Source organism: Rhipicephalus microplus, unplaced genomic scaffold, assembly GCF_043290135.1.
Source record: "Rhipicephalus microplus isolate Deutch F79 unplaced genomic scaffold, USDA_Rmic scaffold_71, whole genome shotgun sequence".
Lineage (NCBI taxonomy): Eukaryota > Metazoa > Arthropoda > Arachnida > Ixodida > Ixodidae > Rhipicephalus > Rhipicephalus microplus.
This window is the reverse complement of record NW_027464644.1, coordinates 325,021-344,824: the sequence shown is the minus strand read 5'-3', so window position 1 is coordinate 344,824 and position 19,804 is coordinate 325,021. Positions and strand designations below refer to the sequence as shown.

The 19,804-nt window shown below is 50.5% G+C and overlaps 1 long non-coding RNA gene across 2 annotated transcripts in view; it reads left to right on the top strand.

The window, feature by feature from the left end:
- The window catches only part of LOC142790099 (uncharacterized), a 63,343-nt gene that overhangs the window by 25,524 nt on the left and 18,015 nt on the right, over nt 1-19,804 (top strand). The gene's annotated exons all lie outside the window — the stretch shown is intronic.

Sequence of the window (19,804 nt, the reverse complement as noted above, 5' to 3'; positions counted from 1 at the left end):
TCATCTTCGGCTGTAATTAAACCATCGCAACAAATGTCTCGCTCTTCTAGGTCGGAGTCGGTGATGCGCTGCCACAAATCGTCACCGCAGGGGTCCTGTTCGGAAGCTTCAGGCTTGGCATCGGGCTCGACGGCAACGAAGTCAGTCTCACGAAAACAGTTTTAGGTGCATGTAGCCATCACCACCGCCCAGGAAATATTCACTTTCTCCACAGCTGAATACCGGGTTGCCTGAAGCGGCGAAGTGGCTGCCAGATGGCCAACAGCTATGAGCAAGTGCTCTGCAACGCGGCACCTAACGCGCGGATTACGCTCAAACCAAGCGGTCACACTTTTGACGTTTTCTTGAGCGGCAGGAAAAAAAAGCGTGCTAGTCCTTCCGTCAGCCATTATAACCACACACGCACACCAAGAGCGAGCAAGACGCACACACGCGACACACATGCCAGAACGTGTGGAACAGCTCTGGGCTTGTTTCCAGTCAGAAAACGAAACTAATTCGAGCCAGCGTGGCGGGCGTCGAGTAGTGGGGGAGACGGGCTAAGGGGTTGTGATCAAGAGAAAAGAGTAGACTTGTGAAAGAAGGGCAAAAAGTTGCGATAAAGAGAGGGGAGGATGCGGTGGGAGGGCGACTTTGAAAACCAAAACACACGGGAAGGAGGCAGGTTGGGTAGCTTGCTTGAAAGGTCCGCGAAACTCGCACATAGAAAAACTTGAAAAGAGTGCATGGCCGCCTGAATTGGTGCGCTCGGCGGTGTTCGAAGAATCGGCGGCGGCGGTCAAAAAATCGTTTCGTTGCACCTGCGGGATTGCGTGGCCTCACGGACTTCGATATTTTGTGATTCGTTCTGCGCAAATTAACAGCGATTTTCGCGATTCCGCACGCGCGCGGAATGCACGCTGAGTTGAGTGCGAAGTGAGCGAGAACAAGTCCTAAACACGAAACGAATTGCAAATGATCAAAGTCGGTGTGGTAGCGTACGCGCATGCACTTGACGCAGACTATCGGACACAGTTGGTTGCCGATGATGTTGACAAAGGGTCTGGTCACTCCAGGCCGCCGACGTGAACGACAGTACCAGCGATCAAAAACGGGGTAGATGGTCGACTGGTCTTCGAAAGGTCGGCGGCAGTGTAAAAACACGTGCCTCGTCTGGTGATGCGGAATGCTCAGACTAGCTGGGGAGACAAAGGATGGAGGGATGCTTAACAAAAGCGGTCGGGGAGAGCGGTAACTAGAGGGGCGTGGAGGCAGGGTCGGTGCTTAGCAATAAGAATGTATGGGCATCTTGCCGATGCTTGATCGGTGGTCGAAATTGGTTTACCAGGAAGTCGGCAGACCGCTGATTCAGTTCGCTGTAACCGATCAGCGGCGCTCGGAGACGTTCGTTCTAAGTGCGATTTTGTGCCTTTGAACCAATGTATATTTTCACGGTAACGCGGATATTGTTCGTTTTAAGCGAAATTTCGTTTTAAGTGGGGCCGTTATATGTGGGCTTGACTGTAGACAATGCTGCGCACATTGATTGAGTCAAAGTTTTTTTCAAGACAATTTAAAAGGACTGTCTACGACTCAGAAAAATTTTTGGAATTGATGAGAAGATAGTTCATCACATCGGCAGGGACAAACAGGCTTTTGTCCGTAAAAAAGAAGTTATAGTTTTAACTTGATAATGAAAGTCGGCAAAAAATTACTGCCAGCGTCACCCAACAGCAATGTGGTCACCCTACTGGTAGAAGGAGAAATCCTTGCAGGTGCATTTAATTAGCTTGAAGACATAGATGTATAACTTGAAATTATATTTTACACACTCAAAGCAGCTTTACGTCTTACCAGAAACTAATTTTTGCCTTTTTTCTTCCCTTGCGTTCGAACAGACACCCGGTGGCACTGCGAATGGTGTGTTCGCTTGCCTGCATGCCTGCCTGCTAACGACGCAGCAACATGAGCGCGGCGTCCGCCGCCGCTCTTAAGAACAGGAAAAAAGTGTGCATTTTATACAAGACCTATAAGGCATTTGTTCTATTAAAGAACTAAGCTTGGTGAAGCCTGCAAAAACCGTAAGCTGTTGCAATTCTCGACTTTCGTCATCAGCAGAATCGTCATTCCCTCCACCGACCAGTGTTGTGGATATTCATGCAACCGGTGGAAAGAGACCAAACGCGGATCGAAAAATGTGATTGATGCCTTTGATATAGGAATCGGTATAACACACCAAAGTGAAACGGGTCTTCACAGAAGCAGCTCAATGTTCATTGCACATCGATATATAGTGTCTATTGCTGTTTAGTGAGTACAGTACGCTTAGATACTTATGCACCCTTGTTCATACTTCTTGGCACATCTTCTCCAGCACAACAATGAACAAGTCACGACCAGTATACACTTTCAGTAGACAGTGCACTCACCGGAGCATCGCGCTAATCACACTTAAACTACAACGGTTGCAAACAGTGCAAGGGAAATCGAGCGGGTTTTCGCTCAATTGCTTTTTAACTCACAGTGTGCTGATGCAAACAAGTATGACTTGCGGGTTAACGATTGTCCTATGGATATGTGCTTGGCATGCAGCGTTGTGTTGGTGAGCAGTGTCCTGCTTATAGGTCGCTTCGGTGAAAATACGATCATTTCGGTCCTGCATCGTTGTCTGTATAGCAGCCAGTTGGGTCACGATGCGCTCAACTTCACAAACGCGTGAGACAGAGTTCTCAGTTTGTGCCGTCAATACGCGAAGGCCTCCCGCTCTCCCCTGAAATGTCCATCGCTGCACCGAACTCACTTGCGCGACATTCGCCAGTCGAGGTCGTTGTCTTGAAGCAGTGCCCAATGCAAACAGTTCTCATGGTCAGTACCATCGCAATAATATCGGCAGATGGCAAAGATACGCCATGGTTGCATATGGAAGCTAGACCAAACTGCACACGCAAGCACAACGCGAAAGATGAAGCACGTCAAAAATACAGTCAAAAAGGTGAAGCATGTAACTGAGCTGTCACCAAGTCAAATGAACGCATAGAGTGCGTAGCACTTAAAGACAGTGGTTGTGGCCTGCAAAATCAGCCCCAGAAAACTTGTCAGGGAAGATATCGTAGTCAACCCGAAGTGGCACTGGTGGCAGTTGTGACAAAAGCCGGTGTTACGCAGCCTCTGCAGATTTGTATCGAGATTTTGTAGATGTTGTTTTTTTTTGTTTTCCCGATGACTATAATGTCGTCGAGATAAACAATGTATGCACAGTCTCTCCGTGTGCCCAACACTGTGTTCATAGCACGCTGAAATGTGCTTGGGGCAGTTGGCAGACCGAACCGCATTCGGTTAAACACGTACAGGCTAGATGATGTTCAGAACACTGTCTTAAACTTATCTTCTTCGACCACGTTGATCTGTAAATACCCTGCTTTCAAGTCTAGTGAGGGAAAAACCCTCACGTTTTGTACAGCGCCAATAGCATCGTCAATTGGTGTCAGGGGGTACGAGTCTGGTATACTGTGCTTTTTCAGCTTTCGGAAGTTGACACAAAATCAGATATTGCTGTCCTTTTTCGGACCAGGACAACAGATGCTGCCCATGGGCTATAAGATTGTCTGATAATGTTTGCGGCAGGCATTTCCTGCGCCTGCTAGTCAATTACAATCCGCTCTCATTCGGCATATTCACGTAACAGTATGGACAGCGGCAGGTCATTGTCGGTAGTAATATGATGCCAGCACGCTAGTTTCGAAAAGCTGATAAGTAGTATCAGCGAAGAGCGATGCGTGCCACTTGAGTACAGCCGTATGTGCAAGTAGCGTCGTCAGCTCACCTTGAGGTTGAGTGGGAGGCACACTTAAAGCCACAGAATGGAGGTTGATGCTGCTTCTTTCAACCGTGAGCAGCACTTCGCCGGAGAGAATGTAGTTGGCCCCTAAGACCATGTCTCTGGGCAGGTCGTCGAAGATGGGCACCGAGTACAAGAACTTGCATCGGGCCTCGATGTCAGCCACAGGTTCAGGGCACCGACCTGGTAGTACGTTGCCACAAAGGCCCCGCAGTGGTGGCTCAGTCCAGGGATGAAGGTGTTCTGGGGTGTGGCGATGAAGCAATGATTTATGCTGCGCTCGACGACAGCCGTCAGTGCACAAATGCTGTCAGTGTGAACCATGAGGGTGAGCAGTGGGCGTGCTTTAGATTGCATGACTTGAGGTTGGCTTTGTGTGCAGCTTTTATACCCATGCCTGATGCTCCCACACACACAGCATCCACGTCCAGGTGAAGGCGACTTCGTTGGACAAACTGTAGCTGCTCGGCGATGAGACGTGTCCTGCAACCCGATTGTCTGGCGTACGAAAGGGAAGGTTTCGAATGGGTGGGTGTAGGATGACAAGACGGCTGTGTGCGTCGAGTCATGGATCCCGTCGCTGATGTACTGCAGGCTGCAGAGGAGGTTCATTGTATATTGCAGGGGTGTGGAAGTACCAGCGTGTCGTAGATGTGAGTCGCGACATTCTTAGTTGCACCTTGCCGGCATGACCGCAAACGTTGACATCAGCGTCGCGCTCTATGTTGCCCATGTAGCGTATGCGCTGCTTTGAAAATGATGACATGCTTAGGCAGATCCTCGCAAACGTTCTTCAGCGATGGACTTCTAGATCGTGTCACTCCACGAGTATTTAATGGCAACCGAGTTATCACGCTTACCCAGCTGGTAGGGTCATCTTTAAATACGTGAAAACACGTAATCTAGGTCTTGTTGAACGATCCAAGGGAGGCGTCGCCAAACCCAGATGTCTTGATTTCTTGAGCGATCAAGGAGAAGCTTCGGGTAATGGCCTCACTGCAGTCGTAGTGCGGAGCGGACGTGGAAGCTTGTTTGTACGCGGTCCGTGGTTGAAGGCGAGCCGGAGAGCAGTTGTCCACTTCGAAGTGTAGTAAACGCAGGAATGTCCATGTCAGTAGTTCGCAAGTGCGCTATTGTTAGGGAGAAATGAGACACAATGCTCGAACCCATTTTGGTGGATTGGCCATGAATGCGAGGTTGAGACTTTTAATTTTAGGTATAATAGGAGAATAAAAAATTTAAAAAATGGCAATAGTATGTAATATATTTATTTTAAACTACAAGTATCATGCTTTTAAGCTTGTATTTCATACTGTCGTACTAATTTATTGGAAACAATTTTTGAAAACTTAGGTACTACCTCATTGAAATTTCGAAGAATTCTAAATACCGGATTAAAATGGTACTTGTTGAGTAGTTATAATGAAATTACACATGGTATCAAAGGCATCCCTGTGGCAGTATCCCAAGCCTGAGGCACTGAAGCTTCAAAATATTTTCCTCCGATGAGGTTAAGCCTAATTTAAAAAAGAGTAATGAGAAGTCGTCTTGGAATACGAGAGTATCTTGAACATCGCAAAAAGTAATGCGTAATATTTTCCAGTTCTCCGCAGAATCGGCTGAGGGATGATATCGTCAGAGGAGCCCTGTACAGCTAAAAGTTTGATAGGGGGATGGGGCATCAAAATCTGTGGATCGTCACTTCTGATTGTCGAGAATTGCTTCGCTGCAACATCCATGGATATTTTAGATGATTCTATTTCGTACACTTGCTTCCATCCTATCTGTGTGAATAGCTAATCTTCTGTACTTAATTGTAGTGAAGTATTCTACCACCGGGGAAACCTGAACTATTGAGAGGTCTAGCCTTAAGCGGGCTAAAGCGCCGGCCATTTAATTTAATGTTAATCCTCAGTGATGTGGGACCCATACTAACTTCAGGCACTTCAGATGAGACGGAACCAAAGATCGTAACGTCATTATAGCACGAGAGTTATGAAAAGTTGTAAGAGTTGTGCATACCGAAAACGAATCAGTAATTATTACCGCCTTGTTCTCATTCATCGGAAGTTTTCGCATTGCCATGATGACAGCTCAGCTTCAAAAACCAGAGCGAAACCGGGTAGCCTCAAGGCAAATTACCAGCCAAGTGGTTGGGAGACTATTCCTATGTCTGCCCTTTTCTCATGCCCGCCTGCCATAAAGCCTCGGTTGTGACCACGTTATTTCGGAGAGCCAAGAACATAAGCTCTAATGACACAGAGCGAAAGAAAGTAGAGGCCCGCGTAATGCGGACTTCAGAAAAATTGGATACCCAAAAAGCTTCCTTCGAGCTGCCACGCAGAGCAACAGAGCATACGAAAAACCCAATCAGCCAGCCCTCCGAAACGCATACCTGTCCCATACGTCCAGGGAACCAGCGAGATGTTGGCACGGGTATTCAAAAAAAAAAGGGGGGGGGGGTTCGCATCGCACACTTCATGTATGCTGGGCCGCCTCCTTCCCCGCCCAAAGGACCTGCCAACGATGGACAGGATCCCCGGTGTAATTTACGAATTTCCGTGTGCTGAGCGCCCTTTTTTGTATATAAGCGATACAAAAAAACCTACCGGAACGACTCGAACAACACGCCAACGACGTGCGGAAACTCTACAAAAAGCGCAGTGCTGTCGCCAAGCATGCGAAGACGTTGGACACCCGATAAATTTCGACACAATGACCATCCTTGAAAGCGAGACTAACGGGAGGAGAAGGTTACTGCTTGAGTCATAGCATATACAGCGAACTTCCCATAACATCAACCGCTCTCTTGGAACCCTTCCCCCAGTGTATACACACGGACTGCGCTCCACGGCAAAACGGGAGATTGAGAGAGGGGTCATGAACCGCCCCGCGAGTGCTTTGAAGACACCGCTGCTACGTAGGCACAGTCGCCTTTGAGGAAGGAACCAAGTCGGTGCCGAAATGTCGTGTTTCTTTACATACTTTTGCTTGGAGTTTAAATTATTTTCCAGTTTTCATACCCAAGCAGACAGACATCTGTCAAATGTTTACATTCACCCCTGGCTCTGCACGCGGTTCGCCAGAAAGCCCTGCCGAGCTTTTTCCGGGTCACAACTAATCACTTGATAGAGTTGAGCTCCAGGTTTCATCTAGCCACCTTACCAGCACTGTGCGCAAGCAAGATCTTGTTAACTGCTGCCATCGCACAAATTCTTGAGGCCAGCTCACCTGAGACCCGCCGTGCGCTCTAGCATTCTCTCACGGAGCTATCGGAGCAACTGGGCTGCTTGGCGTGGGCACACTTGGGAATTTCAACCGCCGTCCTGCCATCGCCGGCTCCACGCATTTTAACATTGATTGATTGATTTGATTGATTTGTAGTGTTTACCTTCCCAAAACCACCATATGATTATGAGAGACTCCGTAGTGGAGGGCTCCGGAAATTTTGACCACCTGGGGTTCTTTAACGTGCACCCAAATCTGAGCACACGGGCCTATAACATTTACGCCTCCATCGGAAATGCAGCCGCCGCAGCCGGGATTCGAACCCGCGACCTGCGGGTCAGCAGCCGAGTACCTTAGCCACTAGACCACCGCGGCAGGGCGCATTTTAACATTGTACTTCAGAATCCAGGAGGACGTCTTTGGGTGGCTCGAGACAGTGGACGCACTTGGCACTCTCCATGCCTGGCTGGAATATCGGAAATAGGCAGTTGCCATCGACAGCCTTCGCAGAGCTGCCAAGGCCTGGCATGGCTACCAGGTTGTGAGGCAGCGATCTTGGTCAGAATAGTGCGCTATAAGTTGACCAGTCTGTTTCGCCCACTTTTCACTAACTGCAACTACGCCTTCACTAACTCATTGTCAATTGCGGACACCAGCTGTGAGATGCACAGCATAGACAGTAGCACTAAGGCCTCTACCACACTTCTCTCCCTCGTTGACAAAGATTGGGCGCATCCCGACGCTACAGCTGCACCATGCACCAGCGTTCTGTCTCACAGATACAGAGTTCCTGAGGGGCAGTGCCATGACTGTACATCTGTGTCTAGTCAACACCTTCGAGTAAGCTTCCCGGAACACCCCACGACAAACACCGAAAAAGGCCGAAAGGCGGGTTTCGCTGCAGAGGACCCAAACTCTCCTTTGTGTCCCACTTTCGAACTTACACTGACCAAATCTGTCTCCAAGTCACAACAGTTGGTGAGCCTGCGTCCAAGCAGGCCAGTGCGAGAGTGCTTGAACGCATCGGCCGACAGTGTGATGGCGTCAGCTCCCTCGCAATAAGCTGGACCGTCACCACAGTCATTGGCCGGGCATGGGAAGGCTGTCCACATGCAAAGTTACATTTTACCTGACGACAATGTGATCCACAACAAGGCCGCCTCAACAATAGCTTCATATTCAACAATCCCCACATCTTTGCAGTGACCATCCGTCTTGTTCAAGAATTGCTCATTGATGAATGCTGAAAAGATAGTAACATTGCTGCTGACATCGAAGATATATTATGTGCATTTGATGGCAAAGTAGTGTCCATTGAGGATGCAGCCGGGCGGAAGCTTGATTGTCCACCATGGCACTGGCAATGCTGTCCGCCAGGAACCATTCCGCTAACAATGCCTTTTCGGGATACTCAGCATGTGGCCCTGCTAAGACCCTGTCGCTGATACCGACCGCAGTGCTACAGCTAGTGTCACCATTCAGAAAGCTTTTCATCAGGAGGCCATCCAGCATGCAAACGCCAAAGCTGACTGCTTGAGGCATGGTTCGCAGTTAAGTGTGACCAGCCTCCTTGAGGCAGCCAATGTCGCCTGCTAGAGGCATTTCTTCTATCTTTGGTAGTTCAGAGCTCAAGACCTCTGAATGATGCCACCTTTGAAGCGATGGTCAACGCCACCAGAGAGTCAATTTCGGTCGGATTGCATGCTCGCAGCGGAGCCGAGTGTAAGGAAGACTGAGCGGGGCTCGGGCACGGGCTCACGCTCAGCTAGCATGTAGAGAAAAAAGACAAAGAGCAGAATAAGAACAGCCGGCCTACTGAACAGGCGTTGTCTCTTATTGCTCTTCATGAATATATATATATATATATATATATATATATATATATATATATATAAATATATATATATATGAAAGTAGACGCGCTTTCACATAACAACTGTTTATTGTGCCGACGTTTTGACGAGAACCCCGTCTTTTTCAAGGTATAATACGCACGCAAAAGACGGGGTTCTCGTCGAAACGTCGGCACAATAAACAGTTGTTATGTGAAAGCGCACCTACTTTCATAGTTATAACCTTGCGGCAACCGAAGTTATTCTTCTGTATATATATATATATATTTATATATATATATATATATATATATATATATATATATATATATATATATATATATATATATATATATATATATATATATATATTACTACGTGTAGGCTGCCAGAATGCATACTGTCGAGACGCGGGCGTGCGCCCGACGAGAGGGAGGAAGGTGCCTTGGTGCTCGAGCTAGGAGCCACTCTGGCCAGCGCTGCAACTGCTCTTGCAATTATATTTTGTGAATACCACGCACCTCCACCAAATTCGTTACGTGAGTAACGAGTCACTTTTGTTGCAGGCCATTCACAAAATATATTTCAAGAAAGGTTGCAGCGCAGCCAGTCCGGCTCCGAGCTCGAGAAGCAAGCGACTTTTGTCCTCTTTGTCATGTGCACACGCAGGTGCGCGACGACGATATGCATTCCAGCAGCCTGCATGTAGCATGTAGCATGTAACCACTCTAGCAAATACATTTCGTGAATAGCCTGCAGTGTTAGCCACTCGTTTCTCGCGTATAATATAGCAATGAACTCTAATATCGCTAAGCGTAAGCCATGTACCTCCCTTCCTGGCTTCACTCTTGGCACTTTACAGATGGATGGACGCAAAACTTGATGGTAAGCCCTGAGGTGCATGACTCAACAGGAGAAGGAAAAATAGACTTTATTATTCTGAAAGGGGGAGAAATGGAGAAACCAAGTCTGACGAAGGCTAGGTTGGGGCCCAAGAAGCCGCAACATTACCAGACCAGTCTGCCAGCTTGTCCAGGGTGGCTCAGTGGTTAATTCCTCACTTTCACGACTCTACAGACTTTGGTTGCATTGACATAGTAGCACCCTTGTTAAGATCGTCTCACCTCAAACTACCACCCCCACCTTTTTTCAATACTGTCCCTCTGTCTAGACACGTGGGCGCATTTGCCAGGAAATCGGTCGGCGAAGGTCTGTGAGTGGCCTCTTCTAAGTTCAGTAAACTGCGAGTGGCTGCTGATGCCTTATACTTCGTTTCACAATCTGTTGCCAGGGGAGCCAAAGGTACAGCTCTCTCGTCCAATCAGGACTGTAGAGGCACAGCAAATAGTCCCTAAAATATTTTAGCTGTCCAGTTCTATTTTGCAAGCTATACCCACAGAAGTTAGAAACATCGTTAGGAGTGTTTTTTTAAAAGTGTGTAGAGTGTTTTAATCAACAGAGACTATTAAACCGAAAGCCTGCATGAAGGCATCTTTGCGATGGTTGTTGTGTCGGGGTGATGCGCTGCCTATCAGAAACAAGACGTCATCAGAGTTGGTTGTGTCTGTGCAAGATGTCTGACCATTGAGCCATCCTTCGAATGGGCTTCGTTTTTCTAAGCTGGCAATGCAGGTAGCTTTCAGTGTTTTTGAAGGGCTTTGCGTCAAGTGCGGAGATAGTGCAAGTGTGCATGCACTCATTAAGAGAACTGCAAACTGACCAGAATGAGTGAGCAAATGCTGTATCAGTGGAAAACACAGACGTGGGACGCCAGCAAAGTCCTCCCAGCAAAGAAGCGTTCTAGAGGGAAATGTCGTGATCGGATGAAAAAGTTGTATGATTTTGGCCTCCACCTGTTGCTAAGAGTGGTGCATGGCTTTTCTGAGAAAAGCTAAATGTTTGCTATCGCCAAAGTGGTGCAGTGTTTCAAAGAGGATGAGACGCTACTGACTCTGTCCAGGATGATAGTGCAGATGGTCTGAAAAAAGCTTGCCTTCACAAACCAGAAACGCTCTTGGAACGCCCTTCTAACAGAAGCGACGCAGATTGTCCAGAGTCGCCACCAATATCTGCGCCAAATAGAGGAGCTGTGACGCCAGAGCAGGCCAATCTTTTTCTTTTCCACCGACGAAACGTGGGTCAAGGCCGGTCATACGCATATAGTCGAGTGTGGACTGATGGCACTGTCCTGTCTACGCACAAAGCCCGTTGACCTGGTTTGTCGGCTGGTCCTCGAAACCCCATCTGCAGTGGCACTTATAAAGTATGGAGTGCATTGCTGAGGTTGCTGATCACCTCGTGTGCATTTACCTCCCAACCACTGCCAGATGGACTCCCGTAAAGCTTGTTTGCAGCTATGTGGAGGACTTCGTAGCAGCAAAAAACAGGACGTTTAAGCTTGAAGATATTGATGCTCTGGTATGGCTAGGAATGAAGCAAGCGACCACTGAGAAGTGAAAATAAAGCTTCTGATTGTTTGAGCCAATCAATCCTTCGTTTGTTGATTCAATGCCTGAATTAGATGTTCGTATGCAAACTGCATAAACAAGTAAAAAAGTGGAACGTGACAAGAACTCACAGGAACCGGTTAGGATAATAAATAGAAGAGAATGTGCCACTTTCATTGCAATGCTGGTCCTTTATTTATTGATATTGTGGGGTTTAACGTCCCAAAACCGCCATATGATTGTGAGAGACGCCATAGTGGAGGGCTCTGGAAATTTCAATCACCTGGGGTTTTTCAACATGCACCTCAATATGAGCACACAGATATAGAGCATTTTTGCCTCCAATGAAAATGCAGCCGCCACAGCCGGGATTCGATCCCGGGACCTGCGAGTCAGCAGTAGAGCACCTTAGCCTCTAAACCACTGTGGTAGGGCAACCCTGGTCATCCGATCTGACAATAAGAAAAACGTATCAAAAAGGTACCAAGTGCCATCTGCCACAAAAATCAAAACGTAATTAGAATAGTACACCCACTGCCACACAGATGGGGCCACCAGTCGAATTAACGGACACAATATGTGCATAGGAACACACTTGTGTAGTGCGCTCTGCCATGATTAGCAGAGAGCGCCCGTACCTTCCACAACACTGCCAAAAGTTTGTGAAACAGAGTATAGCTCGGGAGATCAGGTGTTCCTTAGTCTCGAGCTGAGAGCTGATCAGCCTGCATTTCCACTGCTTCAGGATAGGATCATTTAATTGTTGTCTCTATTCTTCTAAATACAAATGCATATTTTAGTCGGGGATGTCAGGCGTCTGTTGGTGTCTGCACCGTGAGGTCTTATTTCTCTGCTCTCATTTCCTGACCTGTAGCCATAGCTGTGGGTGCTTATGCCTATCCTCGCCCCCCAGAAACCGGAGCAAATGATGCAGATGGAGTAGCAGAGAGTGAGTGGAAAAAACTGCACTCATGCGTGTGAGGGTGCTCGCATCGCGAGAGCTCAGCGGAGCTCCTGGGTGTGGGGAGAGAATGTAGGAGAGGGTAGGTGCAGTGCTTCGCTGCTCCTTCTACCGCAGTTTGCTTTCTCTCCTCTCTGCATCCCAATCTCCCGTTCGCTTGCTCGTACATATTTATAGATGGAGTGAAGTGCATACCTGGTTCTCGAACATTCGCTGGCTGATAAATGTGTAAATAAGTGGTTACGGTACAAATCCTCGTCTCGTCACTAATTTTTCACGCCATAAAAATACTACACTGTGTACTCTCAACGCAAGCACGATTCTCTTCGGCGAGGTGGGGGCAGTTTGTTTTCTTTGCATCTTTTATTCCCTCCGTTGCTCTAACTTGGTGCATACTCGTGCTACTTCTCAAATATAAATCTCAACTTAGTCATGCAAGCCCGAGTACATGTTTTTTACGCATTCTCTCTCCACCTTTTGTTATCCCGAGCCACGGGAAGGTGTGGTTAAAAAAGGCAAATGATCTGCCCACGTGTAAAAATAAAACCGAGGCAAAAGTAAGTGTACAAACGAATGCAATATTAGAGTGGATACTGAAGAGAAATAAACTATTCCTGCTGGTTAATTCCCACTAATATGTAGTAGTGTGTAGCCCATCCTCTGTAATGGCTTATGGTACTGAGGGTACTGTGATAAATACAAAATTTTTATACCTGTGCAGAACGCGCGGCACAGTCACAGCAAAAGCTAGAAGAGCGGCCTTTCAGAGCCTTTTCTAAACTCTCTTTGGGATGCTACTGCTGGGTACCCACTATGCCATAAAAATCATAAATTTTGTGTAGTAGGCCAGCACTCACTATGCTATCATTTGTCATTTTTTAGAGAAAAGTGGTATCTGCTACACAGTTGTTAAGAATTCTGGGCAATTTGTTTTATGCATTGGCTAACGAGGATGAAGAAATACACCTTATGTGGGTATGCGCCACAGTTAATAGGTGATCAAGAACAAGTTTTCGGATGGGTTGAAGCATTGGACGGCCCACTAGTTATGCAATTCGTACTGTGTGATGCCTGCCTGTTTCTTTGATGTTCTAAAGCACTTTATTATTCATATTAACAAGATTTTTTTTCTGGCATCAAGCATGCTTAAGGCCAGTTTTAAAACGAGTTCTAAGCACTGGCATTGCTTTGTGGGAGAATACTGGGCTGGCACGCAGTGGACCCGGGTTCGAATGATATTTTGTCATTCGTGTTTTTTATTTACTGCATTTTTTTCGTTTGATACTGATAACGGACACCGGCGGCGGCAGACAACTACAGCGCCGCGTGTGACTCGCATTCTGATCTCATAACAGCTTTCGCTGTAATAAATAAGCACTCTATGCACAGCCTGATCTTTATCTCATGAGCAGCATCATATCTGACACACATAAATACCTTTTAGGGGCAAAGACCCTTCTTGCGGGGGTCTGTCCATCCCTTGTATGTATGTATGTATGTATGTATGTATGTATGTATGTATGTATGTATGTAGGTATGTATGTATGTCTGTCTGTATGTATGTATGTATGTATGTATGTATGTATGTATGTATGTATGTATGTATGTATGTATGTATGTATGTATGTATGTATGTATGTATGTATGTATGTATGTATGTATGTATTGTGGGAATCGAGAGCGCCCTCCAACCTAGCGCCTCGTTCCCCAGCTGCCGCGCGCGCGCCGACGGCGTAGCCCGGGCGCGCATCAACACCGGCATCCGCCAAGATGGCCGCCAGGGCGCCTCTTGGTCTGGGCCAGTTAATCATGGGCTCCTTCCTGCGCTGGCATGTCTGGGCACGCTACGCTGGCATGCTGCGCGGGTCTACGTCACGACGCAGCGCCATTTCCCTTTGGGCGCGCGTGACATCCTCCTCTCCTACGTGCTTTGTTGCGCCGGACGATTCGCTCGTCGCGGCAGATGCTCTTAGGCCTTCACGAGGGGCTGATGCGCTGCTCAGCAGGCGGCTTCTCGTTCGTGCGTTCGACTTCGGCCCTTGTGCTGGAGTTGTCGCGCCCTAGGCAAGCGTACTTGCTCGGTCTTGCGGAGTTCCCTGTACGGCCTGCAAGCCCGCGAGTGTCGCACTGTGTTGCATCTTGGGTTAATAAACCCGTTGTTCTTGTTTTCCTGCTTCGTGCGTGGTTTCTGCGCCGTGCCGGAGAAATCGACGAACTCGGCCGCAGCGCCTTCACACGCAGTGGCAGTGGAGGACGTCGCATCCCTACACGGTTGCGCTTAGTAGGTAAGCCTAGTGCAAACCTATCTCCACATAACTGGCCAACTTGGTTTTGGCATGGCTTCAGAGCAGAGCCCTTCGAGGCGCTAGTTCCTGCTCGATCCTGTGGCGACGGACTTGATCTCGTTCGAGGCGGACGGCTGCGACAGCACGGGGTACGGCCCGTGCTGTGAGCGTGCAGTACAGCGCCGTGCAGTACAGCGGCATGGCCCTCTCGGCGACCCTCGGCTTTCGTTCACCGGGAGAGATCACTTTTTCGGGGCCCTCTACAGTGATGTGAGCCACTTGAACGAGGACCGCAGTCCTAGCCAAGCCAGTAACGGGCTGTATCAGCTGTTAGAAACTCACGCGCTTACGAACCTGTCCCCGCCACAGTCTCCGCTCGCTGGCCTTTCCCCGTCAGCAGCACGGTTGACAGCTCAAATCGCCGCACCCAGTCCTTCCTACCGGGGCCACTCAGGTGTTGGCGAAAACGCGCTTACTGACCCATCGTGGTCGCAAGGGCAAAGGGTTGACGAAGTTGTTTGCGAGCCTGCTCGCTTAACCGACAACGTCGCCGCGTTCACCGACACTCGCTGGCCTGAGACTCGCGTGGGCGATGCTTTCGAGGGACGTGGGCCACCGTGCTCCGCTGTCGACCCGTTTGCCAGTCGCGTGAAGCCTCAAGCACCAGTAAGAGCGCAAACCCTACCCTCCTCCATGTCGTGTACTGGCCCTTTTCAGTCGGACGCGCATGTTGGGGAACAGGCGCACGCACCTGTTACGGCCGCTCCCGCGCCGGAGCAGTCACCGCTGCACGCAATTGCGGCACAGCTCCTAAACGTTCTGTTGGAAGCGGTGCGCTCACAGTCTTGTGCTTTAAAGGGAGACCCCGAGTCACCTTAGCCAAGCGTTCCGAGTAGCTTAAGGGTACCTCTGCCTGAGTACAGCGGTTATTCGGACCGCATCAGTGCCACAGAGTACCTCGAGGTGCTGCACCGCTATCAGCAGGCTACGCGGCTGAGCGACAGCGTTATGCTAGGCTCCGTTTTGCCCGTGTCGCTGAGAGCCCAAGCGGCGAGGTGGTACCGGCTCGTCGGCCACCAAGCTCGCTCAATAGAGGAGTTTAGGGCGCTCTGCCGTACCGAATTCCTTCCTCCTGAATACGAGCGCCACATGCATCACGAGTTAGAGCTTCGTACACAGCATCCCGACGAATCTATTCTCGAGTACGTTCGGGCTTTACCTCCTTGCCGATCTTATGGCATCAGACTCTGAGAAGGTGGAGCGAGCCATACGCCAGGCTCATCCAACCTTCGCCGCTTACCTTCGGAGCGCCCGTTCTCGTGACCTAAACAAGCTGGCATCCGATGCGAAGCGTATTCAGGGCGACATACTGGCGGCGTGAGCCTATCGCCCGCCGCCACCGCCATCTGCGTCTCTCGAGCCTCGTTGCGCGTGGGCTGATCGTGACTCGTCACACTGGGGTTCCCCGAACCGTGAGGTGGCCTCTGCCGCGAGAGACCGAGACGCGCTCGATGTGTCGGACCGCGCTCTGGACCCGTACTTGTACGCCCGGGCGGCCACCGTTGCCCGGCAGCGTGAACAAGAACGGAAACCCCGTCCCGTGCTTCAGTGCACGAAGGGATATCTGATCGTGGAGCCCCCAGTGTGGCTAGCCAAGAAACACGTCGTTGCTCTAAAGGATCGCCAAAATCCCCCCCTGTTGGAGGAAAAGGCGTGGTCTGCTTTCGTTGCCGTGAGCGTGGTCACACCGCGCGTGAGTGCAACGCGCCCCTACCAACACAAGGGCTTGCTTGCCCGTCGGGAAGCGGGGTGAGCCGTCGGTGAGCTCCCCCTTGCTGGCGGCTGCAGTAGTAAAAGAGCACGGGAGTGTAACACAACCTCTGGCACCGATGGCGTGTCGCGCTGGGCATGACATTCCAGCCACGCCGGCGCCATTCATCGCCCTTACGATCGCTGGTCGAGAGTTTGCGGCGTTGGATAGTGGGGCTTCTATCTCGCTGTTCGGCGAAGAGGTTAGGGCTCATTTGCGCGACTGCTCTGTCCGCATTCGAGCTTGCGACACTGCCTTCCACCTCGCCAGCAGGTACCGCCACCTCGTGCAACGCTGCCCGGTTGGTTGTGCGTTGGGAGAATCCTGCACGCTGACAGCGCTTTGTGCATCTCCCTGGTCTTTCCGTGCCTATGATTCTCGGTCGCGACTTTCTCTGTCACCTACAGGTATCGCGATTGACGTCGCAAGCGGAGGCTACAGGGACGGCCCTTTGGCGCCCTACAGTCTTTCGCTGCACCTCCCGTGGTCTCGGCTGCCAGTAAGTCGTCGGATGCCACGAGGAAGAAGAAGGAAAGGAGACCAAGCGTTGCCACCGCGGCCCGCGTCTCCTCCTCCGACGCCAAGACTGGTCCTTTGGCCAGCGCGGCAGAAAACGGTCCGTGCGTACAGCTTTCCCTCGAGCATAATGCTAGCGCGGTGAATGAGGTCTCAGCTATGCTGGTGACCTCCCCGCTAAGCAGCAACTCGAATGGCTCGCTGCCGCCTTTGCCGGACAGCTTGTCGAAACGTGAGAAAGCACGCCTGTCGTCGCTGTTGACACGTTTCAGCGATACGTTCACGGAACGCCCGGGTTGCACCTCTCTGGTGAGGCACCGGATTGAAACAGGTGACGCACAACCGTAGAAATGCAATCCTCGCCCTGTTAGTGCGTGCGGCAAAGAGGAAAGCAATTGACCAGGCACTGGATGAGTTGATGGAAACCAGAGTTGTTCAATGCTCAAACAGTCGTTGGGATTCACGGGTGGTAATGGTCCCCAAAAGATACGGCTCTCACCGGCTCTGCGTGGACTACTGCCGGCTGAACGAGGTCACGAGAAAGGATGCTTATCCTATGCGTAACGTTGACTCGATTGTGGTTGCTCTAGGTGGTGCTTGCTACTTAAGCACCTTGGATGCTAGCCGCGGTTACCTACAGGTTCAGATTGAGCAGACTGACGCGCAGAAAACTGCGTTCACCTCTCACAGAGATTTGTATGAGTTTACCCACATGCCGTTTGGCTGTTCTGGAACTGCAGCTACGTTCCAGAGATTGATAGACCGCGTTCTAGGGGACGCTAAATGGCAACACGCCATGGCGTACCTCGACGACATCGTCTTCTCACGAACGTTCGAGGAACACCTTCACCACTTGGGGGATGTCCTTGGGAGGTTGCGTGCCGCCGGGTTGACTTTTAACCCGAAGAAAGCTCAAATAGCTGAGACTCGCATCTCACTATTAGGCTTTACCATTCAGAGCGGTCGTGTTCTGCCGTGCGAGGAGAAGGTACGTGCCATTGTGGACTACCCGACGCCGGCAAACATTCAGGGCCTGAAGCGCTTTTTGGGCATGGTGAACTACTATCGACATTTCATCTCAAACTGTGTGGCCCTCCAAGCGCCCTCGACTGCACTCTTGAAAACGTCGGCACGATGGAGCTGGGGGCCAGAACAAGAGCGAGCCTTCAAGGCGCTTTCGGAAGCTGTAGTGGCTACAGCCGAGTTAAAGCTGCCGACCTGAACAGGGAGTTCGTTGTCCAAGCTGACGCGAGCGACCTGGGTCTCTTCAGCACGACGGCGTCCTCCAGCCAGTGGTATTTGCGAGCCGGTCACTTAACGCCGCCGAGCGCAACTATAGCGTCACAGAAAAGGAATGTCCCGCTATAGTTTTTGCTCTCCGGAAGTTCGACTGCTATGTCAACAGCGTGCCATTCGTGGTGGAAACAGACCACATGGCACTCACCTGGCTTAAACGCTTGCGCGAGCCCTCGGACCGCCTCACGCCCTGGGCATTGACCTTGCAGCGGTACAACTTTGTTTTGCGCTACCGGAAAAGAAGTTTGAATGTCGTTTCTGACGCTTTGTCGCGTGCCCCCGTTTTGGTGTCTGGCACTCGAGTCTGCCACTCTCGAGAGCAGTCGCATCAAGTAGACACCGGGCCCTCTGGCTCCTAAGGGTCGAAAGGCGCGAACCCCGATGACAAAGTGACTTTCGTGTCAACAGCCTCGGGTGAGGACGCATACCTGGTAGACCCTGTCACGTCCACCGGTATCGTCTTTAGCAGAGAGGAGCTGCTGAAGGCACAGCAGGACAATCCGTTTTGTCAACACATCGTTGATGAGCTCAAAGAGCTGAGCTCTCAAGCGGAGCGGGGCGGCCAAGCCGCCGGGCGCGAACAGACAGCTGGTATTGCTGTCGGCGCCGAGCGCAGTACGCAGGCTGGTATTGCTGCGGGCACATTGGACTCGTACCTGCTTGATGCCGATGGCGTTCTTTTGCGCTACGTCTCATCTGAAGAAGCTCCCCAGGAGTCTTTCAAAGTGCTGATACCCCGCAGTCTAAGGAAAACCATCTTAGGTTATTTCCACGACTCGCGGTTGGCCGTACAACCGAGTGGCCTTAAGACTTTTCAAAAGTTGTATCGCTCCACTACCTCGCCTGGCATGAAGCGCGATGCCCTTCACTACGCCCGCTCATGCCGCATGTGCCAATGCGTGAAGCCTCGCGGGGGCAAGCCTCCCGGGCTCATGCAACCGATCGACAGGCAACAACCTTGGCAGGTCGAGGCCTGTGACATTATGGAACCTTTCCCAAGAAGCCGGAGAGGCCATGTTTTTCTCTTGTCGGCCACAGATCACTTCACGAAGTGGGCCGAACTGTTTCCCTTTCGGAAGTTAACGGCACGCGTAATCTGGGACAAGTTGATTGAGGTCTTTACCCGCTTTGTTTTTCCGGCGGAGTTGATCACGGACAATGCGTCCTATTTCACGGCAAAGGTGTTTGTGGATGCGTGTGCTGCCTTTGGCATTAAGCACCATAAAACAACCATGTATCACCCACAGGCCAACCCGACCGAGCGGATCAACCGGAACCTCAAGCCCTTGCTGACAGCCTTTGCGCAGCAACACAGGAATTGGGAGGCTTGCCTTAACGAGATCGACATCTCCTTGCGGTCTACGGTCAATCGCTCGACAGGGTACACGCCCGCTTTCCTCAACTTGGGTAAAGAGCTGCCTAACCCCATGGACTGCGTCCCTAGGGGCGGCGGCGGGGCAAGTGCCGCGAAGGTCAGTCCGTCTGGCTACGGGGCGAAACTGCGCTCACGGGTGGACGCGGCCCTCGACCTGGCGCGTTCCAACCTACCAAAGCGCAAGCTGGTCAGAAGGCTCAATATGACCGGTCGCATCGGGATGTCCGTTACGATGTC